This window comes from Mesocricetus auratus, unplaced genomic scaffold, assembly GCF_017639785.1.
Source record: "Mesocricetus auratus isolate SY011 unplaced genomic scaffold, BCM_Maur_2.0 Super-Scaffold_100004, whole genome shotgun sequence".
Taxonomy (NCBI): domain Eukaryota; kingdom Metazoa; phylum Chordata; class Mammalia; order Rodentia; family Cricetidae; genus Mesocricetus; species Mesocricetus auratus.
The window spans coordinates 110,297,799-110,322,579 of record NW_024429189.1 but is presented as its reverse complement, the minus strand read 5'-3'; the positions used below and the strand labels follow the sequence as shown (position 1 = coordinate 110,322,579).

At 47.3% G+C, this 24,781-nt stretch overlaps 1 long non-coding RNA gene across 1 annotated transcript; it reads left to right on the top strand.

The window, feature by feature from the left end:
- The first annotated feature begins 2,030 nt into the window (after nt 1–2,030).
- LOC110340640 lies at nt 2,031–24,781 on the top strand. Its single transcript, XR_005877452.1, has 4 exons — nt 2,031–2,241; nt 4,506–4,647; nt 17,855–18,028; nt 23,972–24,781. It is a non-coding gene; the product is annotated as an uncharacterized LOC110340640 (long non-coding RNA).

The following is a 24,781-nucleotide window of genomic DNA, read 5'->3' as shown; positions in this document are numbered from 1 at the left end:
CAGCGCTGAAACACAAAAGACAACAAACAGCTCCAGCTGTAGTATCTATAGCTATGGGATAAGGATGGTTAATCAATGGAGATGATGTATGCTCAGTGTTTGATGTGTACAAGTGATCACATTTATTGAATATTATGATTAAACTGCTACCACAGCCCCTTCTTTCAAGTACACAGGGGTCTTTTCGCTTGGATTTGTGCTGTGGGATATTTGTACATCGTGGAAATGTATTACTGTGATTGGTATAATAAAAATCTGAACAGCCAATAGCTAGGCAGGATAGGCGGGATTTCTGTGGGAGATCGAAGAAGAGAAGGAATCCAGATGGACATATAGAATGGGATAGAGGTAAAGCCACATGGTAAAACATAGATTAATAGAGTCAGGGTAATTACGTTATAAAAGCTAGTGGGACAAGCCTAAGCTAAGGCTGAGCTTTCATAATTAATTAGCCTCTGTGTCATTATTTTGGAGATTGATGGTAGGACAAAGATTCGTTTCAGATTTGGGTTACTGGACATAAAAATGACTTACTGTTGTTCTTCCCAATATCTCTCTATATGAAGAGCTCAGTGAGTAAGTTTTCACAGCTGCAAAATAATGGGAAAAGAAAGAAAAAGATCCAGAACCTTCCCTTCCAACAGAGCATCCGTGGACTGAGATCACCCTCCAAAGATGGGAACCTGTCCATGAAGCACAGCTGGACCTTGAGAGGTTTCTGATGGGTGGAGCCAAGGCCTAATCACTCCTGGCTGGAGGGCCTGGCCTGGTGCCTGTGGAAGTCAGGCAAATGAATATATGTCAGCTGGAAATCTATCCCTCCCTACAAGACACTTAGAAGTAGCATTTGCAGTCCCTCTGCTCCTTCTTCCCTCCAGGTCCCCTCCAGGCCCCAAAGCTTGCTTTGCCTGCAACAGCTTTTTTTGTTTTTCTTTCTTTTTTTATTTTTTGGTTTTTTGAGACAGGGTTTCTCTGTATTGTTTTGAAGGCTGTCCTGGAACTCGCTCTGTAGACCAGGCTGACCTCGAACTCACAGGGATCCACCTGTCTCTGCCTCCGGAGTGCTGGGATTAAAGGCATGCGCCACCAACGCCTGGCTTGCCTGCAACATCTCTTCATTTCTTTTCTACCCAGAAAAATTCTACATATCCGTCAAGACCCAGCTGAATCTTGACGCACAATTAAGCACGTCCGTCCTGTGTGTTCGAGAGTATGCCCCTTGTGCGGTGGCACTTTCACTTCTGTGTACCTTTAATAACTCATAAATGCTTTTATCGTGGCACCTGGCACGTTTCTACAACAGCAACAGGCATAGCGGCAACTGGCCATGCCAACAGCCATAGCCTCAGTCGGGACTGTTGGTGGCAGCTGTTAAGTATTCGCCGAGTGGTAGATACTCGGTGTAACCTTCCCACCCGGACCCTCATCGTTTCTCTATGAAGTGTTTGCATTTTACACACGAGGGCACACACCGGTTCTCAGATCTACTGCACCCTGGTTCACTCTCTCGTTTTCCCTGTGAGCCCTCGGAGGCGAAAAAAGGAGACCTGGGTATACCCTGTCTCTGTACCCAGACACGGACAGGGTGCCTGATACCAAGCGATCACGATCACCTAAATGCGGTACAAAATAAAAGAGCTTTCTATGGCACGGATGTGCGGAGGTTTGTTAAACCATTTCCAACGTGTTGCTCTAGTTCCGGATATTCTATCTTTCTTGGACTGGATTATTTCCTTTGGGTCAGTTCCTGGGAGTGGAGCGACTGGATCCGAGGATGTGGCGCTTCTTCGCTCCGCCACGTCATCTTCCGCCTTGCGGAGCCCTGCGGAGCGAACGAGCTAAGCGATCGTGGCAGCCCTGAAAGCCTGGTTCCCACCTCGACCTTGACGCGGTTGTCCTGCAGGTGCCTCGGAGCGCCCAGGGCCGGAGCTCTGCACCGCAGCATTTAGATAGTGATCAGGGCCGCGGGACCTGCACGCTCCCGCCACAGCCGCGACCCCCCCCCCTCCGCTCCCTCCCCCATCCCACCCCGCCAGCAGCTGCCTCGTTGGCAGTTGGATTAGGCCTGGGGGCGGGGACCAGACCCGGCATCCTCGCCTGGCAATCGCGATGCTCAGATTCCTTATTTGGAGGGACGGGAGGTGGGGAGCCAGAACGGCGGAGACCGCCCGGGCCAGGGAGGAAAATGTAGAGCAGAGGGGGGCGAGGAGAACAACACCCCCCGCACCCGCGCGGGGACAGGTGTGTGTGGTGTGTGTGTATGTGTGTGTTTGGTCTCCTGCGCCACTCAAGGGTTGGAACGTGGCAGCTCTCCACCTTCCTGCAGAGACCCCCAAATCACCTCGGGGAGGGGACCGCGCTGGCAAGGCCGGTCCTGTGGTCTGACGGAGTGGTGGAAGGTGCAAGGATATTGGCTCTCCAATATCTCCACGCATGGACCTCCTCGCACAGTCTGAGTATTCCACTTTCATCTTCTCTGGGTGTTTCCTCTCTCTGTGTTGTAAATCCCCAAAAGCCAAATATACCCGCAAAGGCAGGGACACCCACATAAATGACTAGCAAGCCCCCACTGAAGCAAAACTGACCAGACTAAGGCAAAGGCATCTAGTGAAAGGTTTCTAACTAGTTGACCACATATATTTTTAAATGTACATTGGAGTTTTGCCTGCATGGATGTCTGGGTGAGGATGCCACATTGCCTGGAGCAGTCGTGTGGGTGCTGGGAATTGAACCTAGGTCCTTTGGAAGAATAGCCTGAGTGACCAGAGTGGGCAGTGCTCTTAACTGATGAGCCATCTCTCCAGTGCCCCTGACTCTAATTTTTACCTTACAATTTAGGGTTGCCAGATAAAAACCCCAGGATGCCCAGTTAGATTTGACTTTCAGATGGGCAAAGCATAACATTTTACTGTAAGTTTATTGCATGAAATATTGATAAAAATTGTCTGAAATATTGCAGAGCAGACAATAAAATTTATTCATCGTCTAAAACACAAATCGAACCAGGCACCCAGTGTTTTTATTGGCTAAATCTGTCAATGCTAATTCCTTCTTTCCTTGAATTTAAACTCTGGGAACTCCATATCCTCCCTTCTCCAGTCCCTCCCCCAACCAGTTTCCTTCTTTTTGGCTTTTCGGTGGAGACTTGGTTTCTCTGAGACAGTCTATTTTTTAATTTCCCTCATCCTCTGGGTTTTATTTACTTTAGCTAACTCACCCTGGGTCTCAATCTAAAAGTCTTTGATGCTACTGCTAGGGACCAGGGTTGAGGCAGCGGAAGCTTTAGGGGGATTTCTTAAGGACATTGGGAGGAAATTAAACCTCAGAAAATAAGCCTGACTCCCACCCCCCCATTTCTTTCTAAGCAGTCTGTGGGTTGAGCTCAGTTTATGGCACAGGAGCACGAACAGCTGAATCAGCTGAATTAAGGCCTAAAGCTCGTTTCTCAGCCGCGGTTCCAGCCAGTAAACGGTTTGTCCCTCCTTCATGGGTGTTTTCTCAGTGTTTCCATCTTCAGCTGAACTTGTGCAAAGAGGCCTCGAACCTGTCGGGTCAGAGTGCTCCCCTCTACCTCCTCCCCCCGCCCCCCAGGGATCTTTTAAGCGGTCCCCAGCTCAGGCTGGCCCAGTCTCACAATGTAAACACTCAGAGAGTGGGGCCTAGAAGATGTGAGTAAAAAACAAACCAAAAGCAACAAACCCCCCAATCCTTCCCAGATGACTCTAGCCTGAGACCCAGGAATCTAAGGCAGGGATTCTCAGTGGCTGCTGAGAGGTGGCAGCGGAGTACCCGACTCAGACAGAATACCTCTGACTGCTAGTGGGCAACTCGGAAGTGTGTGAGCCCTCTCTGTTCCTTCCTTGTAGCATCTGCTCCCCTTCACCCCACCCCAGCAGCACCAGCTCCATAAATCACTCCCCAGTGGCCTCTCTCTCTTTCGTCCTCTTCATTCCTGGTTGGTGCTTCCTAGGAACCCTCCCATCACATGCTGTGCCTGCCACCCTGCTTTCTGGGTCTGCAGTGGAGATACCTTAGTTTGGTGGGTTATGCTGCTTTCTGGGTTGCCACATGATTTTTTTTTTTCGAGACAGGGTTTCTCTGTTTTGCTTTGGAGCCTGTCCTGGAACTCGCTCTGTAGATCAGACCGGCCTCGAACTCACAGAGATTCCCCCTGCCTCTGCCTCCTGAGTGCTGGGATTAAAGGCATGCACCACCAACGCCTGGCTCCACATGAATTCTTGATGTAAAGGAATATCAGAAGACCCCAGTGTTTGGATTTCTGAGGCTTAGACACTAAACATTGTGGTATGAGGTCTTGTTTTGTTTTCCAAGCCTAGCTTCTTCAACTCTGCATTGAGGTTACCTATCTCAGAAAAAGAAAAAAGAAAGAAGGAAAAGAAAAACAGAAAGAAAAAGAAAGAGAGATGATATTTAGATTTTTTTTGTTCAGAGAGATTTGGCCCAATCCATCTGACTTAGCCATGGCTTTACATCACCCTTTGCAGCCCAGCCAACTTGATCTCTAACCAGATGGAAGGAAGATCCTTGAGGGAGATGAGGCACTGGGTGTACTTGGTGGGTACATTGTGCTGTGACACTGGTGACTGATAAAGCCTGAGGAATCAGCAAGGGACATTCATGCTTATGGTAAGGCTGGTTTTCTTGGTTCTGTGGACACACTCTATTGTTGTAAGGTGAAGATCTACTGGGATATCCGGGTCCTTGTGTTCCAGGACAAACTGAAACAAAGCAAGCAATTACAGAATGCGTAGGTAATAGAAATGGAGACAGTTTACCAAGAAAAAGAAAGGTGTTCCCCAGAATGAGCTACAAAGAGACAGGTGCTCGAAAGCACTGGGCCAGCAAACGCATGCCCCTTCTCAGGTCATTTACATAGCACCTGCCTTCTCCCATGTTTGTGTATTACTGGGCTTGTTGATGCAGGTAGCCCAGGTGGTGATGAGTTTCTAGTCCTTTTGGGCCACAGGCTCCCTGTCACACGTCAGTCTCCACACCTCTCTCTCCATCCCTTTACCTTCCCACCACTTGTGTTTCCTGCTCTCAGCATTCATCAGCTGCACTGGACCAGCCCTGCTTCCTCTGTGCCTCTTTCCTCTGTCTTGGGGACTCCACAAATTTCCAAAATCCACAGTTATGTCTGAGGATCTTGGCAGGCATCAGGATGCTTTTGGTAACAAGCAACAGGAAATTGACTCGGACCATGGTACCCTTTCCCTTCAATTCTCTCATCAGTTCACCTCTGTAGACTTAGTGGGGTTTTTTTGTTGTTTGTTTGTTTTTCAGCTGGGTCCCCCTGGGGTTCCAAGCCTTACTCCCTCCAGATTGCATTTGTGTTCAGTTATCTAGTACCAAGATAACTGAATTCTCTCAGGCCCACTCACTGTGGCATTCCAGGAAAATGTCACTCACAACATGACTTAAGTTCAGCTTGTATCAGTCACTGGGGCAAGTGGTCTAGAATTACTGAGTCTGGATTGGGACAGGGTCACACACACAATGCTTGCCTAATCCTTGGGGAGAGTGAGAAGAGGTTTGAGAACAGTTGGAAATTTATGAAGGGATATCATGGAGAGATAGGGGTCAGGTAGGAGAGCAGAGGGCCCAAGCATACTCAGTTGATTCTCAGACAATGCCCTCCTATAGATGCGGTCTTTTACAACCATGTCCTCTGAGATACTTAGCTGATTGTGCCATTTTTTTTTCTTCTTTAGTAGAATGGCTCCTGGAAAGGCCTTGTGGCCCAGTGATTTATTAAGGAAGTGCTCTCAGGGGTAATGAAGAAAGCAGTTCAGGGCGGCAAGGACACTAAGCTAAGGACAAGCTCAGGCAAAGTCCCCAGAGGATGACTCTGACATGGTCTCCGGAGGCTGGAGAGACACCTTTTTGAGGGTCAAACCCTTGCCCAAGCCACTGGCAAAGGATGGGGGGGGGGTCGGTAAATTCTAAGCACAGTGAGTTCATAGTATTAGTTTATCTTTTTTGTTGCTATGACCAGAAATGACCTGGGCTTCACTTTGGTTCACAGTTCAGAGGGAGACAGTCCATCAGGGAAGGGAAGGCCAAGAGGTGGGAACAACTTGGTCAGTGGTGTCAACCGGGAAGTAGAGAAGAGAAATACCAGGATTCAGCTCAACTGATAAGACATGCAGCACAAGATTGGACCTAAGCAGATCCCATTGGACCTAGGGAGAGACAAATACACCATGAAGGCAGAACTTATGAGAAGTTTATTGGAAGGAGGGAAAGTGTAAGCATTGTGGCTCAGGTGGAAAGATATTCTGGCACTCAGGAACCAAAGAGTACTGAGTGTTACAGCTCAGATGGAAAGGTATTCTGGCAATCGGGGCCAAGGACTACCACAGGTCACAGTAACCGTAGCAGTTCATAGCCCTGCTCCAGGGAAATGCTTCCGCAGTATTAACAGCTCTCCAGTTTACAGCCCTCCTCCAGGGAGGGCTTCCCCAGTAAAGTGGTTACATTTGGCTCCCAAGTTTAGCAACTCAGCTTCTCTAGGGGAAGGTTTCCCCCCCAAAGTGTTACAACTCTGCTCAGTCCTGTCCCACTCTGCTTTGGAAAACTTCTCTGCTCCATTCCCACAAAGGAAGGTCTCACCCAAAACTCATTCAAGAGATTTATTGGGAGGGAAGAATCCATGAGAGTGGTTGCCTCTGCTGGGGTAAAAGAAGACAGCCAGACAGCCACAAACTGAACAGGCACAGGTTATATAGGGTTTCTTAGGAGCAGACTTTTTCCAGGGAAAAGATTTCCAGGGTGGGGATTGGTCAGATTTCAGTCCCTGAACTCAGATTGGCTAGATCTCGTGCTCAGGGATTGGTTGGTTTTCTGCTCAGAGTCAAGGGCAAATTTGGTTCTGGTTTCAGGGCCAAAGTGTATTTCTTTTATTGGTCTTTTTTTAGCCCATTGGCTCTAATTTTAGGGCCAGGATGTATTTCTTTGACTGGCTCTGATTGTAGGGACAAAGTGTGTTTCTTTGGCACTAGTTTCAGGGTCAGGGTGCATTTCTTCCAGGGTACTACTTGCCATGCACGGAGGGGTTACCCACTCGGCCAGGCCCCCAAGTGGCAGGGTCTAGGTGTTCCTGGGTGCTAACATAGACTGTTTTCCTTTTCTTTTTTATTCAGTCTGAGATCCCAGCCCATGGGCTTCTGCTGTCCACATTTAGGGTCGATCTTCCTTTTCTTTTCTTTTTTTTTCTTTTTTAATAGGGTTTCTCTGTGTAACAGCTCTGGCTGCCCTGGAGCTCATTCTGTAGACCAGGCTGGTCTCGAACACACAGAAATCCTTCTGCCTTTGCCTCTGCCTCCTGAGTGCTGGGATTAAAGGTATGCACCACCCCCCATGTCAGATATTCCTTTCTTAGACAGGTCTGGAAACACTCATTATGGGGTGTTTCTGTTTTGGTTAGTTTTTGTTTTTTAAATATTTATTTTTATTCAGGTATAGAGTCCAGAGGGATGTCTGATCCCCTGGATCTGGAGTTACAGGTGGTTGTAAGCTGGGTGTTAGAAACTGAATTTGAGTCTTCTACAAGACCAGCAATAGCTTTTAGCTACTAAATGGTCTCTGAGCCAGCCCAGGTATTTCTTAATCCAATCAAATTGTCAACCAAATCAACTGACATCCTGCCCCCTCACACAAGGTGACTCCAACAGTCTCAGGAAAGGGCCTCAGTCACGCACTGCGGGAAGAGGAGTTCTTTAGACCTGGGAGGGGCTAGGGACACACCAAAGGCAAAGAAGGAGCCACAGTGCAGAATCGATGACACACTGCTCCAAGCCAGTTCTGGTGTCAGCCCTCTTCCAGGAAGCCAGGCCTCAGCAGGAGTCTCACATTCTCCCAACCTCCCCCCATTGAGGTTAAATTGCTCAGGACCTTCAGCTTAATTAGTTGTCAACATTTAAATCTCAGGTGTTTTTTCACATAAAAATCCAGTTTTCTGGCTCCTCTGGGGTAAAAACAACAACCAGGTTTGTAATCCTAGGCCCACATATCCTCTGGTAGATGCCATAGAGTCTGGCCAAGCCGTATGAGGTCACCTTGGTGAATAGTGCCATAGACCCCTTCGCTCTCTCAAGCTCCAAGTCTGTGAGCTATAGTTTTTCTTGTAGGAGAGCAAAGAAGAGAGAGAAATATCTGCAATCAGGGAGGTTAATATATATGTATGGAGTACGTCTGACTTTAATACATACAGCCCGGGACGCATTAGTGTTTTGTGTGCCTGTAGGGCCCTGTGTAGTGAGCAGTGTCCTTTCCACCCTGATGCAGAGGCTGGGCCTCCCTACTCTATCCCATTTTGTTAAAAGCAGCTGTTTTTCCCCTTCCAGCTTTCCAAGCGGTGATTTCATCTTTTCCCCTGCCCCCACCCCCCACAAAAGTTTAGAGCCAGGAGAGAAACGGTTTGGCAGGAAGTCAACACTTCTGTGGGAGGAAGAAGACAATGTGGAGAGAGTGGAGGCCAAGCAGGGGCTCTGAGGACTCCAAGAAGCCCCACCATCCCGGGGATCCAGATGCGTGTGGGGGGGTGCTCTTTTGCTTTCAGCAACTTCACTTAAAGGTGGAGTCCTGAAAGTTCTTTCATGCCACAGTTTGTTTCTGGTGTAGTCTGAGAGAGCTCGAGGGCAGCCGAGGGGGAAAGGAAATGGAGAGAGGATGGATTCCCCCACTCCCAAGCTGGAGCATCAACTCCAGCCCTCCGTTCTGCCCACCTTGGCTCCAGCAGCGGAATTTTGAGCCTGTTGTGTTGTGCTGGGACATAGGGAGTCCAAGCACTAACGGGGTGGTTAATGGGTAACCAGGACCCAGGCAACTGGCCCACAGACACACCAGATCCAGGAAGACCCCAGGGGGGTTTGCACCCAGCTCTTGGAGTCTCATGTTGCCCTTCAATCCCCATTCCGCAGCAGCTCCTTAGTTCTTCTTATCCAAGCCCTCCCTCCCCCCACCGGTACATCTGAGCCAACATCTTTGAGCTCTGGAAAAATTCCTTTCCCCTTAACTTTGAAAAAAAAAAGGTTGAAAATTTCCAAAGGGAACATGTAAGTAGGACAGAAAGGGAAACCCAGATGTGGAGAGGTGGCAAGTTTGCAGAGCACACGTGGCTGTGGCAACTTGATCTAATGTCTTGGGGTAAGGTCACTGGTGTGCACACACACTAGGGGCATCTACTCCTTGCAATTCTCTGAGGAAGCTGGGTCTGGAGGAGGCTGAACACAGGTTGCTGTGTCTGCTTTCCTCCTAGTGGGGACCTTAGCACCTCCTATGTTTTGAGCCTTTTGGGGGAAAGGGGCTCAGGCCCAAACTGAAACACTGGAGGGGCCTGGGGTTCCCTGAGTCGTGTGGTCCTGCCTCCTTTCCCAAGAAAAGCACTGAATTTCTGTCTTCTAGAAGTCACTGGTTTCTGGCTCCAGGTGGCTCCCTGTCAAACCCTACTCTGTCTCTGTACCTGGTCAGGTTTCCAGGGCCTACATGGGGCTCATACTGACTCTGTTCTGGAGCAGCCATGTTCCAACAGATGTGGTGGTGCTCCTTGCTTGAAGGATATGACACTTTTGGGATCCTCCTGGTTCTGACTTGAGACACTGGATTTATCTTTGGGGAAACAACTTACCCACATTTAATGCGATGAAGAAGTAATACATGGAACTGACGAGGTGGCTCAGTTGGTTCAAAGCCTGACAACCAGAGTTCCATCTTCTGACCACCACATGAGCACTGTGGTGTGAGCATGCGCATGCAGATCAACATGCTAAATAAATACACGTTTAAAAAAAATCAGCCACCACCCCCTTTTATACATTTGCATGTTAATGCAATCAAAGACAAATGCAAGTGGCTTCCCTCTCCATCTTCTCTTTTCTCTCCATGGGCAACCACCATAATGTGCATCTTCCAGGGCTGCATTATGCAAACATATATGTGCTTAGTAAAAAATTTCATATCTACCTACCTATCTATAGTTATCTATTGGTATTCGTGGGGTATTGTTTCCAGAAGCTCCTGCAGATAGCAAAATCCTCAGATTTCTCAAGTCTTTTGTTTAAAAAAAATACAATATTAGCATATAACCTATGCATAGCTCACCTCTGGACTATTTATAATGTTGAATACAATGTAAATGCTATGCAAATAGTTGTTAAACTGTATTGTTTCGTGTATAATGGCCAAATGTTCAGTAGAGACACAATTTCTTTCTGAACGTTTTTAGTCCACAGTTGTTTGGATCCATGGATGCAGACAAGAAGAGCTCTCAGTATCTCGTTTTGTGTGTGTGTGTGTGTGTGTGTTTATTTTGTTTTGTTTTGTTTTTCCCCCTGATGTTTTTACAATTGCAGTGTTAAGCCCTAATTTGTCTGGAATTTATCTTTGTGTGAGGAGGAAGGCATGGATCTATCTTTAACTTTTCCCAGGTGACTACCCCATTGTGGGGATGAACTGGGATCTTTTGATAAAGCCACTTAGGAAACTAATGTTCCCAAAAGGCTGCATTGACATGCTTTGATGGGGACACTAGAGAAAGGAGGGTTGCTAGACATAGACACAGTGTTGGCCTTGCAGCCTTAGCTTTGGCTCTGTCTTCTTGAACAGTTCAGTTCAGGCTACAAAGTTGCGTCTTGCCTAGTTGAAGCAAAGTTCAGCTGCTGAGATCTTCTCTTCTTGATAGGCACCTTGGTGACTGATGGCTCCTTTTCCTTACCCACTAAGATTATACAGTCTACCCTCTCCTCCCCTGCTCTCCCCTCCCTTAGCACAGAGCACTCTGGGAAGTGGGGTTGTCTCTAGCCTTTCTCTTCTGCTAGTTTCTCGATGGGTTCCTACTTGTCGGGCACTGCTTGATTTAATCTCTACCTAAAAAACATCATCTCATACCCCATCAGAGCACACTTTTCAGCCGATACTTGAATTTTAGGCATGAAAAAGGAAAGTTTAATTTAAGAAAGCCAGGATGAAGCCCCTTGCTCAAGGTCCCACTTTGATAAAATCAAATGCAGAATCAGCAATAGACTCCCTCAGTGAGGGAGGTCCAGGTGTCCCCATGAACTCAAGGTCAAGGGCATTGTTTTCAGCAATCCCGTTCTCTGCCTGCATCACCTTCCCCAGTGAGGTCACTGCTAGATGCTGTGCTGAGAGCTCGTTCAACAGAACTCTGTCTCCCTGCCTGGTCTGCTGGCTCCCACGGGTACTGTTACATCGACCTCTCCAGAGGCACACATGCTGGACAAGCATGGATTGTACCAATAGGAAGGAGTGCAGAGTGGCCAATCCAAGCCTGAATTTCCTGGGAGGCCTCTTGCAGGCCCCGCCCCCATCAGTCTGTCCTGGCTCCTACAATGCTGGGACTTCCCATTATCCCATTCATTCTGTAAAGGCCACCTGGATAATTGGTTTTTTTTTTTCTTCTTCTAAATCTGAGCTTATTCAAAGAGAAATGACATTGGCTTGGCATGTGTAAAGGGCCAGGCCATTACACAGCTGGAGATGTTTGTGACTTGAAAAGCATCCAGAGGCTCTGCAGAGGTAACTGCCCTGGCCAGAAGCTAGGAAGTAACTCTCCATGCTTGGGGTCAAAAGGGAGTGGTTTCATCTCATCTGTCACCCACAGGGGTGCCAGATCAGTTTGTTACCAGACTAAGAGGAAGGATTCGCTTTTAGTAAAGATGAATGGCAGTGGTTCTGTCAAATCTCAGATTCTTTTTTCCCCCATCCATAAGCAAATGTTTAAAAAAGTATTTTTATTTCATGTTAATCTTAATTTCTCCATTTAGAGAATTAAAAATATTGTGTGTGGATGATGATGATGACGTGTGGGGGGGGCTGCATATGAGCTATGGCACTTATGTGGAGGTCACAGGACAACTTTGTGGAGTTGGGGTCAAATTCAGGTTAGCATGACCAATGCCTTTACATGCTGAGTCATCTTGAGGGAGGGGAGCTGGAGTTCACGAATGGCCACTTAGGACACCAAGTGAGAGACTGTGCAGGGTCTTGTCTCTGTAGATGCTTCTGGGGAGGGGCCCAGTAATTTTGATTTAGTGAGTTAGAGTGCAGCCTGCTTTGCTGATTTTAATGTGTAGCTTAGGCTGAGTGTCCTTACTCTGCAGCAGTGAGCACTAGAGAAGTCAGATGAAAAATGCTGCCAAGCCTGGCAGTGGTGGCACACATATGTCTTTAATCCCAGCACTCAGGAGGCAGAGGCAGGTGGATCTCTGAGTTTGAGGCCAGCCTGGTCTACAGAGTGAGTTCCAGGACAGTCAGGGCTACATAGAGAAACCTTGTATTGAAACACACACACACACACACACACACACACACACACACACACACAAAGGAAAAGAAAAATGGATACCATAGAGGTCATGGGATTGTGTATGGCTGTGGGCTGACTGTAATGTGAAGGGAAGATTCCTCCTGGATTTGTGTAAGTATGAATATATAATTTATGTATTACAGATACATAATTTAAATACTAATTGCATCTGTTAACTCTAGCCCTTTGGGGGAGGACAAAGTGACATTACTATGGAGGGTGTACAGCATTTTAGAAAAGCTTAGCTTGTATCAGCTGAGATTTTCAAAGGTGATAAAGGCCAGGATACAAACTGAAAAAACAAAACAAAACAGCATCAAGAGCCAAACATCGGGCTGGAGCGTGGGATGCAGAGGACAGAGAGTCGAGTGGGCTAGGATGGTTGTGGGGCACGCTAGCCACTGTTGGTCAGGAATGGCTGTTTCCTGCTTTGCTATACCTACAGCACCGCCTGGCCCACTGCAGTAGCTCAGTGATCTGTGTTGAGTGAACGCACCGAGAAGCAGCAAGATTCCTCGATCAAACGGATCCACAACCACACATCACTTGCGGACCAGTTATTTATTTTTTGTCCACTTGTTTTTATTTTATTGCTTTTATTTAGCTGTTGTACATGTGTACATATGCCAGGGCACATGTCAGGAGGTCAGGGGCATCTGTTCTTTTCTTCTGCCATGTGGGTCCCAGGGATTGAATCAGGTTGTTGGTCTTGGTAGCAAGTCCCTTTACCCTCTGAGCTCCCTCACTGGCCCTAATGACTTATTTTTGAGACAGGATCTTGCTATCGTGCCCCAGGCTGTCTTCAAACTTGCCATCCTCCTTCCTCAACATCTTGAGTGCCATGGCTAGAGGAATGCACCACCATTCCTCAAAGTGTTATTACTGTGAAGTTCCTGACACACTAGGGAAGGCTGGGGTCCTCTTGCTTCCTCATCCCTAAATACTTCAGTATCCACTTTCTAAACACAAAAGCAATAAAATCTCAGTAAAAATTATAGAATGCAAGAGAATGGTGCAGAGGTTGTTATTTAATATGTAGTCCTGGGCTATATTTCTTTACTGGTCCTTTTAGTGTTCCTTGTAAGAGGCTCTCCTGACCTCAGAGCACTCGCTGCCCTTGGCTAGTCATTTTGTCTCCTCTCACTCTTTTGTTCTTCCTGGCCTGGCCTATGGAAGACCTCTGGGAAAATTTCCTCCCCATGGGTTTGATCTACATATTCTCAGGACCTGATGAAGGCAATGCCTTTGGCAGGAATAGGACCCCTGTGTGTCACTCAATCTCTAGGCCTTGTGGGTTCACAGACCACAGCATCTCCTTCCCCAAACCTGCTCACATCCTCTAGAGATGACCTTTTCTACCTAGTTTCTGTGTATACTGCCAGATCCCAGAGTTGGTGGCCACCCAAGGTCACCTACTTCATGAATGGATGAGATTCATTTATTTACCTTCAGCTGCTGCTTAGAATCTCATCATGCTTGCCCCAGTCCCCAAGCTTTGGAGGCCTTTACACTCCGTTTCCCAAGACAATCGTCTGCTTCCCACCCAGTACCCCCAACACTCCTGTCAATGTGCTGTGGTTGCTCTGAGCCTCACCCAGCATGCTGTTGGGATGCTGGGTGTAGAGAGGGGACCAAAGGAAGCTGGAGGCTGGCAGTGAGGCTGACTTCAGAAGCACTACCTCAGGCTGGAAAGATGGCTCAGAGGTTAAGAGCACTGACTGCTCTTCCAGGGGTCCTGAGCTCAATTCCCAGCAACCACATGGTGGCTCACAACCATCTACAATTTAATCTGGTGCCCTATTCTGGCATGTAGGCAGAACACTGTGTATGTAATAAATAAATAAATCTTTTTTTTTTTTCGAGACAGGGTTTCTCTGTGGCTTTTGGAGGCTGTCTTGGAACTCGCTTGGTAGCCCAGGCTGGTCTCGAACTCACAGAGATCCGCCTGCCTCTGCCTCCCGAGTGCTGGGATTAAAGGCGTGCGCCACCAACGCCCGGCAAATAAATAAATCTTAAAAAAAAAAAGAAGCACCACCTCAGAGTCATCCTGTGGAGCAACCTTCTCGAAGGGGATGTATAGAGTTGGGAGGGTTGTAGGGCATAAAAGGAGCTTAGGCCAGAGGATTTGAGGACCAGAGAAGAAAGGCTGCTGGGTCCTTAGCCTATGTTGTGGGTTGTGTAAAAAGAAGTTAAAATATTACGGTGTTAAAAGATTTTTATTTTCATTTTCAGTTATGTGTATTGTGCATCTTGTGTGTGGGCATGTGACTTGGGTGCAGGTCCCTACAGAGCCCAGAGCCATCAAATCCCCCAGGGTTGGAGTTCTAGGCAGCAGTGCCTTGCTCCATATGGGTGCTGGGATCCTAATTCAGGTCCTCTGTAAAAGCATCATAGGCTCCTAAATGCTGAACTCTCGCTCCAGCCTCTGTGACATTTTTGCTAGGTTTGGAGTGTGTTGTAGAATATTATTTTAAGATGTGTTACATTTGTTTATGCTGTGGAACATTTGTTTAATGATGCAAAGATGTATTGCATTCTTTCATGTTGCATTTGTTTAACTCTGTGAAGCTGTGTTACTTTGCCTGTCTAAAACATCTGATTGGTCTAATAAAGAGCTGAATGGCAGGAGAAAGTATAGGTGGGGCTGGCAGGCAAAAGAATAAAGAGGCGAACTCTGGAAAGAAAAGATAGGGGAGAGAAAGGAGGAGGAGAGGAGGACAAAAGGGCTAGCTACTAAGCTACACAGCCAGCCATGGAGTAAGAAGTAAAGAAAGGTATACAGAAACAAAGAATGACAAAAGCCCACAGGCAAAGGGTAGACAAGATAGTTTAAGAAAAGCTGACTAGAAACAAGACAAGCTAAGGCTGGGCAGTCATAAGTAATAAGTCTCTCTGTGTGTATTTATTTGGGAGCTGTGCTGTTCTTGGTTTCCCTGTGTAACCCAGGTTGGCTTTGAACTGTGATTCTCCCAGTACTGGGCTTACCATCCTAACTGCCATGGCCTCTCCACTCCTTCCTCTTCCGATTCTACCTTTTTATTTGTAGCCCTAACTGGCTTGGAACTTAGGTAGACCAGGCTAGCCTCAAATTCACAGAATTCTACCTGCCTCTGCTTCCTGAATGCTGGGATTAAAAGCATGCACCACCACACCCACCTCTCTCTTGGTCTGCCTTTTTGAGAGATTTTTGTTGTTTGCATTTTGAGAGAGTGTCTCACACAGCTCAAGCTTGCCTCAGACTTACTATACAGCTGGGGATGACCTTGAACTCCTGCTCCTCCTGCCTCCTCCTCCTGAGTGTGGAGACTGCAGGTGTGCACCACCACACTTGGCTCCTCTTCCAGAGCCTGTGACAAAGACATCTTGAAGGCCATAGGAAAGCTCTGTGCTTCATTCAGATACAACTCTGCATGTAGGACTGGCTTCAGGGTGCTTGATTGTGATGTGGATACAAATAGAGGGAGGATACATAGTGCACCAAACGCGCTAAAATAAAACGAAACACCAGAAACCCAGTGGTTTGAACCAAATTCCTATACTAGGCTCCATCAGACCAGACTAACAATCAAGATGGAGTTCACTCGTGACACCATTGTGTGTCACCGTTGGGAAACTAAGGTGTTATCTGAGAAATTGAGAGTGGGGGGAGGGAGAAAGAGAGGGAGGGAGAAAGAGAGGGAGGGAGGGACAAAGGAACAGAGAGAGAGGGAGGGAGAGGGGAAGAGAGGGAGGGAGGGAGGGAGGAAGAGAGGAGGGAGGAGAGAGAGAGAGAGAGAGAGAGAGAGAGAGAGAGAGAGTGTCTCTTGGCTATTTTCTTTTGTTTTGTCTTGCTATCTCTGCCTCTCAAAGAATGTCACTCATTTATTTATTTATTTATTTATTTATTTATTTATTTATTTATTTTAGACCAGGCTGGCATCCAACTCAGAGACCTGCCTGCCTCTGCCTCCTGAGTTCTAGGATTCCTTCTTTGCCTCCCGCCCCTGTCTAGCCCTTTTCTGGAGTGAAATATTTCCTGATCGTAGAACCACAAAATGAAGCTTCTTTATTCCTTGGCTGGGAAGGAGAGCTGGGAAGGGTCACAGGAGCAGCAGGTTGTCCCAGAGGGCTCCCCATAGGGCTTCTTCAGAGCAGGCCCACAGGGCTGGAAAGACCACAGAGAGATTTCTCTATTTCCTGCTGGGAGCACCCAACTCTGTTCTTAGGGTGGGTGAGGCAGTGGCAGGAGCCAGCATGTGGTGCACATTGCCCACTGAAGTCTCTTTGGGCCTCAGCTCAGCGTCCTAGCCTGTAAACGGGGCTGCACGCAAGAGCTGCAAGACACCGCCACCCGCTAATGCATCCAGGAGCTCCAGACTCCTGCTCATGCACCAGATCCATGTTTTTTTGCAATAGGAGCCTGTGCAGAATAACACACTGAGAAAATGTCCTAGGCCACACCAATGCTGCTCTAGCCCTTAGCTTTGGAGTGTCCTGGAGACGTGACTTGAGACTAGAGCAAGTAGGCACAGAACAGCCAAGTGTGTGAAGTACAAGTGGAGCTCAGACTTGAGGCCGGGTTGTTTGCAGCTGGGACACAGCCTGTACAGTGGCAGGGGTATTGCTTGCTAAGTGTCAAGGAAGGGGCTGGGCTGAGGCTTGGGCCAGCTGTCTTTTTGCAGTCTTGTTCTGGGGCAGAGTTCATGGAAGCTTTAGAACACAGAAGTCAAAACTGCACCCAGGGTCTCTTGAAAGCACTCAGGTCAGAGGAGGGGCCTGGAATATCATTTATTGAATCGCTCACTGCTTGATTTGTGATGTTTAAATATTTAGACAGATGGCATGTCGGTTATCTCTCGGACCCTTGTCATAGGCATGACTGGAGCTCAGGGACGGAGCCATCAGGCCCAGCACATGGCACCTCTAAGCTTATTGCTTGAGAGAGTCAGTTGGGAGCTGAGGAGAACAGCAAGGACCAGGTTGTGAGGAGTGCTGCCATGGGCTTCGGGCCGTCGTCCTTAACTTTATGCCCAGTGTGCTCCAAACGCAAGTTGTTGCAGAACTAGGTAAACTGCCGGGATGGTGGTTTGGAAATGGAGCAACATGAGGGACAGATAATGGAACCCTCCAGGAAGAAGGAGAGCCTGCAGGACCCCTTCCTGACCTGTCCTGGAGAAGTTAGCCAAGAGGTTGTCACGGGGTGGGGAAGGGAGGGAGGAGGGAAAGGAGCACTGTTTTGGTCTCATCCTGGTTTGACTGTGACCCAGGAGGTCACCCCGCATCACAGGCTGCAGCTTTCAGGCCATGCTTAGCGAGCTGTCAGCCTTCTGGCTGGCGGGCGGGTAATGGGCCCTCATGGCATAAGCCGAGGCACCCACTGGTCAGTAGAGCAGGTGTTGATAGGTGCTTGGAATGAAAGCATGTGTCACCCAAAGGAAAAATTCAGAGGACGCTTGAAACTGAAATAAGTATCAGAGCTAGAAGCTTTGGAGGTGAGAGATTCTTTTCAAATCTTTCCCCACCCCTCAGAGCAGGGTGAAGACGATGAATTTGGCACCTGAAGTTCTCCAGCCTCTTGAGGAGGGAACAATGTGGCTGTGTGCCTTGTCCCCTCAGACTTGCGTTTCCGTGGCAGAGAACACATTTCCTGAGATGGGCTTGAGTCATCTTTTTCCTCTGGTCGGGAAATTCTGGAAGCTTGAGGTAAGCTGTGTGGGCGAGAAGGAATGTACATCGTGGACTTGCTGGGCATTCCATCTTGGAAAGGAGCCACCGTGGGCACAGTCTTATAGTGAGAATAACAAAAACCCAGAGACGGATATTGAAGATCAGAGAAGCCAAGTGGCCAGCCACTAGAGAGTTCTTACCTCTACCAAGGCTGGAGCGTGGCTGGAGACAGAGGAATGCCCAGATGAGATCCTGAGCTCGGGTCTTATATACCACTCTAGTGCTGTGATTAATGGCATGCACTCCCATCACCTAGCTTCTGTGACTAACTAGTGTGGCTGCTGGGATTAAAAGTGTGTGCCACCACTGCCTGGCCTCTATGGCTGTGGCTAGCTTTGCATTATGATCTTCAGGCGACATTTATTAGATCATAAACAATATATCACCACACGATCTGTTCAGATGGGCCCTCTTGGAACAGAAGGGGCTCTAGAGATGTGGCTGGAGTCACTTTGGTTTTCGCTCTCCTTTGGATTAAGAAGAGGCTATGAGCAAGGCAGAACATTTCCAAGGGTTCTGCTGGAGAGACCCAGGTCTGTGCTGCACAGGACATACCGCTAGGCCCAGGGAGCCTGGGCTGCTGATCACGTCTAGGGAACGGTTCTTGTTTGCTGTTTTTCAGTCTCAGAGAAGGGACTTTAAGGGCCTTTGTTGGACCCAAACTGGCCGCAGGGCTTTGGAGGAAAGCCACCAACCAGTTTAGCAAGTCCTGTCCCCTACAGGGAGCTGGGGTGGGTGACCATCCTAGTTACCTTTCTGCTACTGTGGTAGGTACTCTGACAAAAGCAGTTTAAGGGGAGGAAATTTGTTGTAGCTCACAGTTTCAGGATCCATAGTGGGGAAGCCAAACCAGCAGGAACTTAAACACATTGTGTTCACAGTCAAGAGTAGAGAGAAATGAATGACTATAAGCTTACTCCTCTTTTATACAGTCTAGAACCCAAAACCAGGGACTGGTGCTGCCTGTTTTACAACTGGGTCTTCACATAATCAAGACAGTCCCTCACAGGCTGGCCTTATCTTGACATCACTCTCTTGTCAAGTGATTTCACATTATGGTGACAAACTAAACATCACAATGGCTCTGGCTGCCATCCCTCAACTTCCATTTAGGTTGGTTAGTTGGGCCAACACGGCAAGTCTTCACCCCCTGAGATTTGCCATTCTTTATCTTGGAGGGAGGAAGGCATGTTTATCTTGGAGAGGGCCATGGAGTCCACATAGTGTGAGGGTTGGAGAATCCTAGCCTCAGCTTCTTAGAGAATGGGGTGGGATAGGAGCTGTTTGGAAATAACAATCTTGTTCCCAAACACTTTCCTGAAAGTTGTATGGAAGTTAAATTAATGACTTGGAGGAGTTTTGAGGTAGTTCCTTATTCTGGGAATGCAGAGGTGAGTATGGCAGTAGCATTGGGGAGACCAGTGGTGCTCCTACAGCCCCTGCTACCTTTAAAGCACGTCCTGTCTCCTCACTTTGAGCCATGAATTGAGTGTGTAACAGATTCCTGGAACTGCTGTTAAAAGTGACCACAGATTAGGTGACTTTCAACAATGACAATTTAATCTCATACTTCTGGGACCAAAAGCCCAAAAGCAAGAGGTTGGCTCCATCCCCCAGAGGCTCCAGGAAAACTCTTCTGGTTCCTTCCTCCTTCTGGTGGCTGCAGGGCAGCTCTGGACTTGTGACCCAGTAGTCAGTCTATGAATAGGAAAATGGCCGTTTTCCTTGACTGTTTCTGCCCATACCAAGGCGATCTCCTGACATCTTTAACTTAATTCGTTTTTCCAAATAAGGTCACACTCACAGGTTCTGGGACTTAGGATAAGAATGTGTTTTGAGTGAGTTCTGTGGTCAGACTACACTTAGGCCATAGTTCGGTTGTCAGCAAAAGTGGCTGGTGACACTCCAGGATCTTTTCTTTCTAGCATATTCCAAGTGCAGCTCCTGACAGTCCATGTCATATGTGTCCACTCCCCCCAAACCCACATCTGTGGTGGTGACTTTGATCTTTTCTAGGGTTTTACAACTATATGTATATGTGCACACCTGTCTGCATCTTATTGTAGCATAGTACAGTCAGCCTGGCACTTCTGAGGATTCTCCACTTGTGGATTTAACCAACATCAGACAGAAAATAGAAAAAAACATACCTATCCTACATTCAAAGTGTGACTGGAGATTAGAACCGTGGCTGATCGTCTAGGTGTGCCCAAACTTCTGACATTATAACACAAGGCTGCCGTCTACAACATCACTCTCAAGAATGCTACAGTTGAGTTAAAAAAATCATAAAAACCCTCTCATAACTATATAACTCAATTAAGTTCATGATTTTTGTATTGGGTGGTTGGTTGGCAGCATTTGCAACAACCTAGCCTAACAGCTATATATATTGAACTCATTTACTTGTATCAGGTGATAAGAGTGACCCAGAGGTTATGGAAAGTATGCAGGAGGGTGTGCAGGCTCTGCACAAATGATAAACGTCACATGGAAGGGGCTTAGCACACATGGATTAAGACATCTGTGATAAGCGGGGCTCAGTGTCTGCATTTTCCCGGTCTCTGGGTGAACAACATTGCCCCAGGTACACAGAAGTTCACAGCCAGTCAGTCTTTAGCCCAAGAAGATGTATGGATAATGAACCAAGGACACTGACATATTCAGTGAGATCATCTGGGTCCGGGTGCAATTGGCCTGTCTGAGGACACCTTTCCATGTCATCTAAAGATTCAAATTTCAATATTTCTTGGAAAAGAATTGATCTGTCTGGCAGTCCCAATACACATACTCCCAGGGGGATGAACCATCAGTTAGCCCATGCTCCCCAAGTGTGAGTGGTGAACTCCCCTCACTTGCATCCCCTCACCAGCTACAATAGAGAATTTGGATTACAATTTCTAGACGTGAGTGGGGCTCATACACTATAATAGCCTAGGGTAAATGGCTAACTTCATATATTGCCTTGGTGAGGCCATGATGTCCAGATATGTAGAGCAACTGTAGTCTGGATGCTGCTGTGAAATTTTTTGTTTGTTCGTTTGTTTTTGACAGGGTCTCACTATGTATCCCTGGTTGTCCTAGATCTCAAAATGTGGACCAGGCTGGCATTAAACTCACAGAGCAACTACTGCCTATCCCTCCAAAGCACTAGAATTAAAGGCATTTGCCACCATGCCACACTGGGATTTATTTTTAAAGATAAGGTTTATTTATAGACCAGGCTAGTCCTTAACTCACTCCATAGAAGAGGCTGGCCCTTGAGCTTAATCTTCCCACTACATCCTGAGCATGAGGATACATGGGTGTGCCATCTGCATTAAAAACACAGCACTGGGGATCAGTCTTGGGTTTTGTGCATGCTAGGCAAACACCCCACCAACTGAGCTACACCCTCCCCCCCGCCCTTCTGTGACAAAATTTTAGACGTTAGCACTGAACTAGTGGACCTTGAATGAAGCAGATTACCCTCTCTAAAGCCAAAAGGCCCCATCCAAGCAGATGGTGATAATCTCAAGAGGAAAAGGGAGTTGGCCTGCACTCTGCTTTTAGACATGCAACATCACCTTGTCACTGGCCTCTAGCCTCCTGACCTACCATGTAGACTGTGGGCTTGCCAGCTTTCATAATTGTGTGGACCAATTCCTTAAAATCTCTCTCTCCTCTCTTCTTTCTCCCTCTTTTCTCTCTCCATTAGCATCACCAGTAGTAAAACACGTTAACATCATGAACCCTTTGACATGATAAGGATGCATAACATTTTAATGGTATTCTTTCCAAAAATGTGTGTTTTTCTTAGGCTTTTGTAGCTGTAAAGAGACACCATGCTTCTGGACACATTGGGGTACTGAGGCATATTTGTGAGTGACCAGCCTAGTGGGAAGCACAGGGATGGAGGGTTTATTCTTCCAAAAAGTGATCATTTTCTGATGCACTCTGGGAGCTATGCCTTCAGAGATGGAGGCTGTGGTGATATATTATTTATTATCTATTAAAGCTTGCCTGAGGATCCAGAAAGCAAGCCACAGAAGCCAGGCACACACTTTTAATCCCAGCAGCCAGAAACTAGGAGGTAGTGGTACACACCTTTAATCCTAGGATTTAGGATTAAGAGATAGACAGATCTCTGTGAGTATAAGGCCACCCAGATCCACACAAGATCCAGTCCTAAAGACAGATAGCTTACACAAAGATGATCTTAGCACCTGGGATCACATGCCTTTAATCCCAGCACGAGAGGGGAATAAAAGATAGGAGCAGGGTCTTCAGCAGTCAGTATCAGGCATTCATTCTCCAGCCGCATTGAGGACAGGAAGACACTGAAGTCTCAGAATTCTCCAGCCATGCTGAGGAGAGGCAGCAGTCTGAGGTTTGGTGGAGCCAGGCACGCATTTCAGTCTGAGGTAGAGTGAGAGCTAGTGACCAGGCGCTTTGCTTTTCTGCTCCTCAGCCTGAAGCTTGAACCCCAGTGTCAGTCTCTAGGTCTTTTATTTTTCATGTTACAGGAGGCAGAATCTAATGAATAATGTTACTGTATTAATAATAACTAATAAATAGCAACCAAGCAAATGGCACACTGATGTTATTAACAGTTTTTACTGAGTGTTGTTACTTACTACTGGGCTCTGTACTCAGGGTCTATCTAGTTGCATGTATTGAATCCTACTTAATATTTGGAATTGCCTAGTGTGGCAAGCACAGTTTTCATCACACTGTTTCAATGACAGAGAAGTCATAGGAAGGAATTAACTTGCTGAAGTTTACCTAGCTCCTGTGTGGCAAACCACAGCTCTGAGTAGGCAACTGAGGACCGTGGTGAGTCCTGCCGGCAACACCTACATCACCTACATTTCCTAAGGTGGCAGAGACTTTAGAACCCCAGTTGGAGGCATGAGCCAGGGTAGCTCCTGGCGCATGAAGGGCAAGGAGAATGGAGATGAGATCAGAGATGGTTTATTTTACCCCACTCAATGTTATCCATTCCAGGTGAGGTCACCCTCCACCCAGGTGAGCCACCTGCATCTCTCTACACCGCTGAACCCAAAGGGACCTGGGGATTCTTGAGTCTAGCTTGAACTTCACAGAGCTGTACTGGTGTTGGGTCCTAGAGGACTTCACATAGTTGCCCTTTCTCTTTCCACCCTGAGCCATTCCCACGAGCCCCCCCCCAACATTTATAGCCAGTTATGGAATTTTGGTTTCACTCAGGGAACATGTCACTGCAGTACTATGAGAACACTTTTGCAAGTGACCACAGGTCTCTCTGTCTAGGTGTAGCCTGTGTGGTCCCAGAAACCACCATAATAATGCTGTCCAGTGACCTCTGGTAATGGTGGCAATGTCCTGGCTCATCTTGCAGTCACATGTGCCTACTGAGCACTTAATATGTGGTTAGGAAGAATGAGGAATTTACCTTTAAGTTCACTTAAATTGAATTAATTTACATGACCAGCTATATGCCCTCACGTAAAGCTACTGAATGAACTGCACAGCTCTCTAACAAAGGAGATTCTGAACCTGGGCTGTGCCTGGATTTGGGGTTGAGATACATGCTGTCATGCATGCCTCATGCAAGGGTTGTAGCCAGAAACAAAGTGCTCAGTAGTTTGTTCTCCAGCTTAAGTATTTTCTTGGGTTAAGTACAAGTGGGGCAGGTTTGTTCCTAGCCCTTTGCACAGGATCATGACTATGATGGTTTGAATGAGAAATGTCCCTCCCAGGCTCTACTACACCTGTTAATGGTGTAGTTTGGGGTTTATGGAACCTTCAGGAGGTGGAGCCTTGTCGGAGGAGGCTCCTTGTTGGGTGCAGATTTTGAGAGCCCATAATCTCACCCCACTTCCAGTTCTCTGTCTCCACCCTACTCCTTCTGCTTTGTGTTTGCTGCTGAAGATGTGATCTCTCTGCTTCCTGCTCCAGCTGCTCGCTGCCATGCCTCCCCAGCCATCATGGACTCTTCCTCTGGAACCCTAAGCCAAAACTCTTTCTTCCGTAAGTGGCTTTTGGGATGATGTTTTATCACAGCAACAAAAAGTAATTAATGCAGTGACCTTGACTGGGTCGCAGGATCAGAACAAGAGCTGTGAATGCACTATCTGCCTGTGTCAGGAGCTTTAAATGAATGACCGTCCTTGCCTCCTGGGACTCCCGGCTCAAGGTTGCTAGAGGAGAAAACTGAGACTCAGCAAACTCTATCACTCACTCTTCTTCAGCTTCATAGTGTGAAATAGCCAAGTCGGGGCTCAAACCCGGGTCTACTGAGGCCCGTGACTTTTCCCTAGAAGCCTGGAGTGTTGTCTTTTCGCTTCTGGACGACTCTGACATTTACCAGATGGTTGCTGGGATGTCCTGGAATTAAGAGGTCAGCAGCAGAAGTGATCTGTTTCCCTTGGTCCTGTGCTGATGGGCTTGTGACCATTCTCAGCATCTCTAGTCTGACTGTATCCCACCAGCATGACTCTAGTGTTAAAAATAACCAGCAATGACAAGAACTGGGCTTCTGCAGTCAAAAGGACAACATATGTTTCTCATTTTGTCTTTTTCTTCCATAATTCTCTAGACATGGATTAAATATGAAAAAAGTACTTCCTGACCAAAGACTTGGAAGACACTGGGAAAGTCATTCAATAGTGAACTTACTGTCCAGAGAATTCTTTTACAGGCCTCTTTAAATTGTAAAAAATTCTTTGACAGCATAATACACCTATGCAATAAATTTTAGGTGTTTCA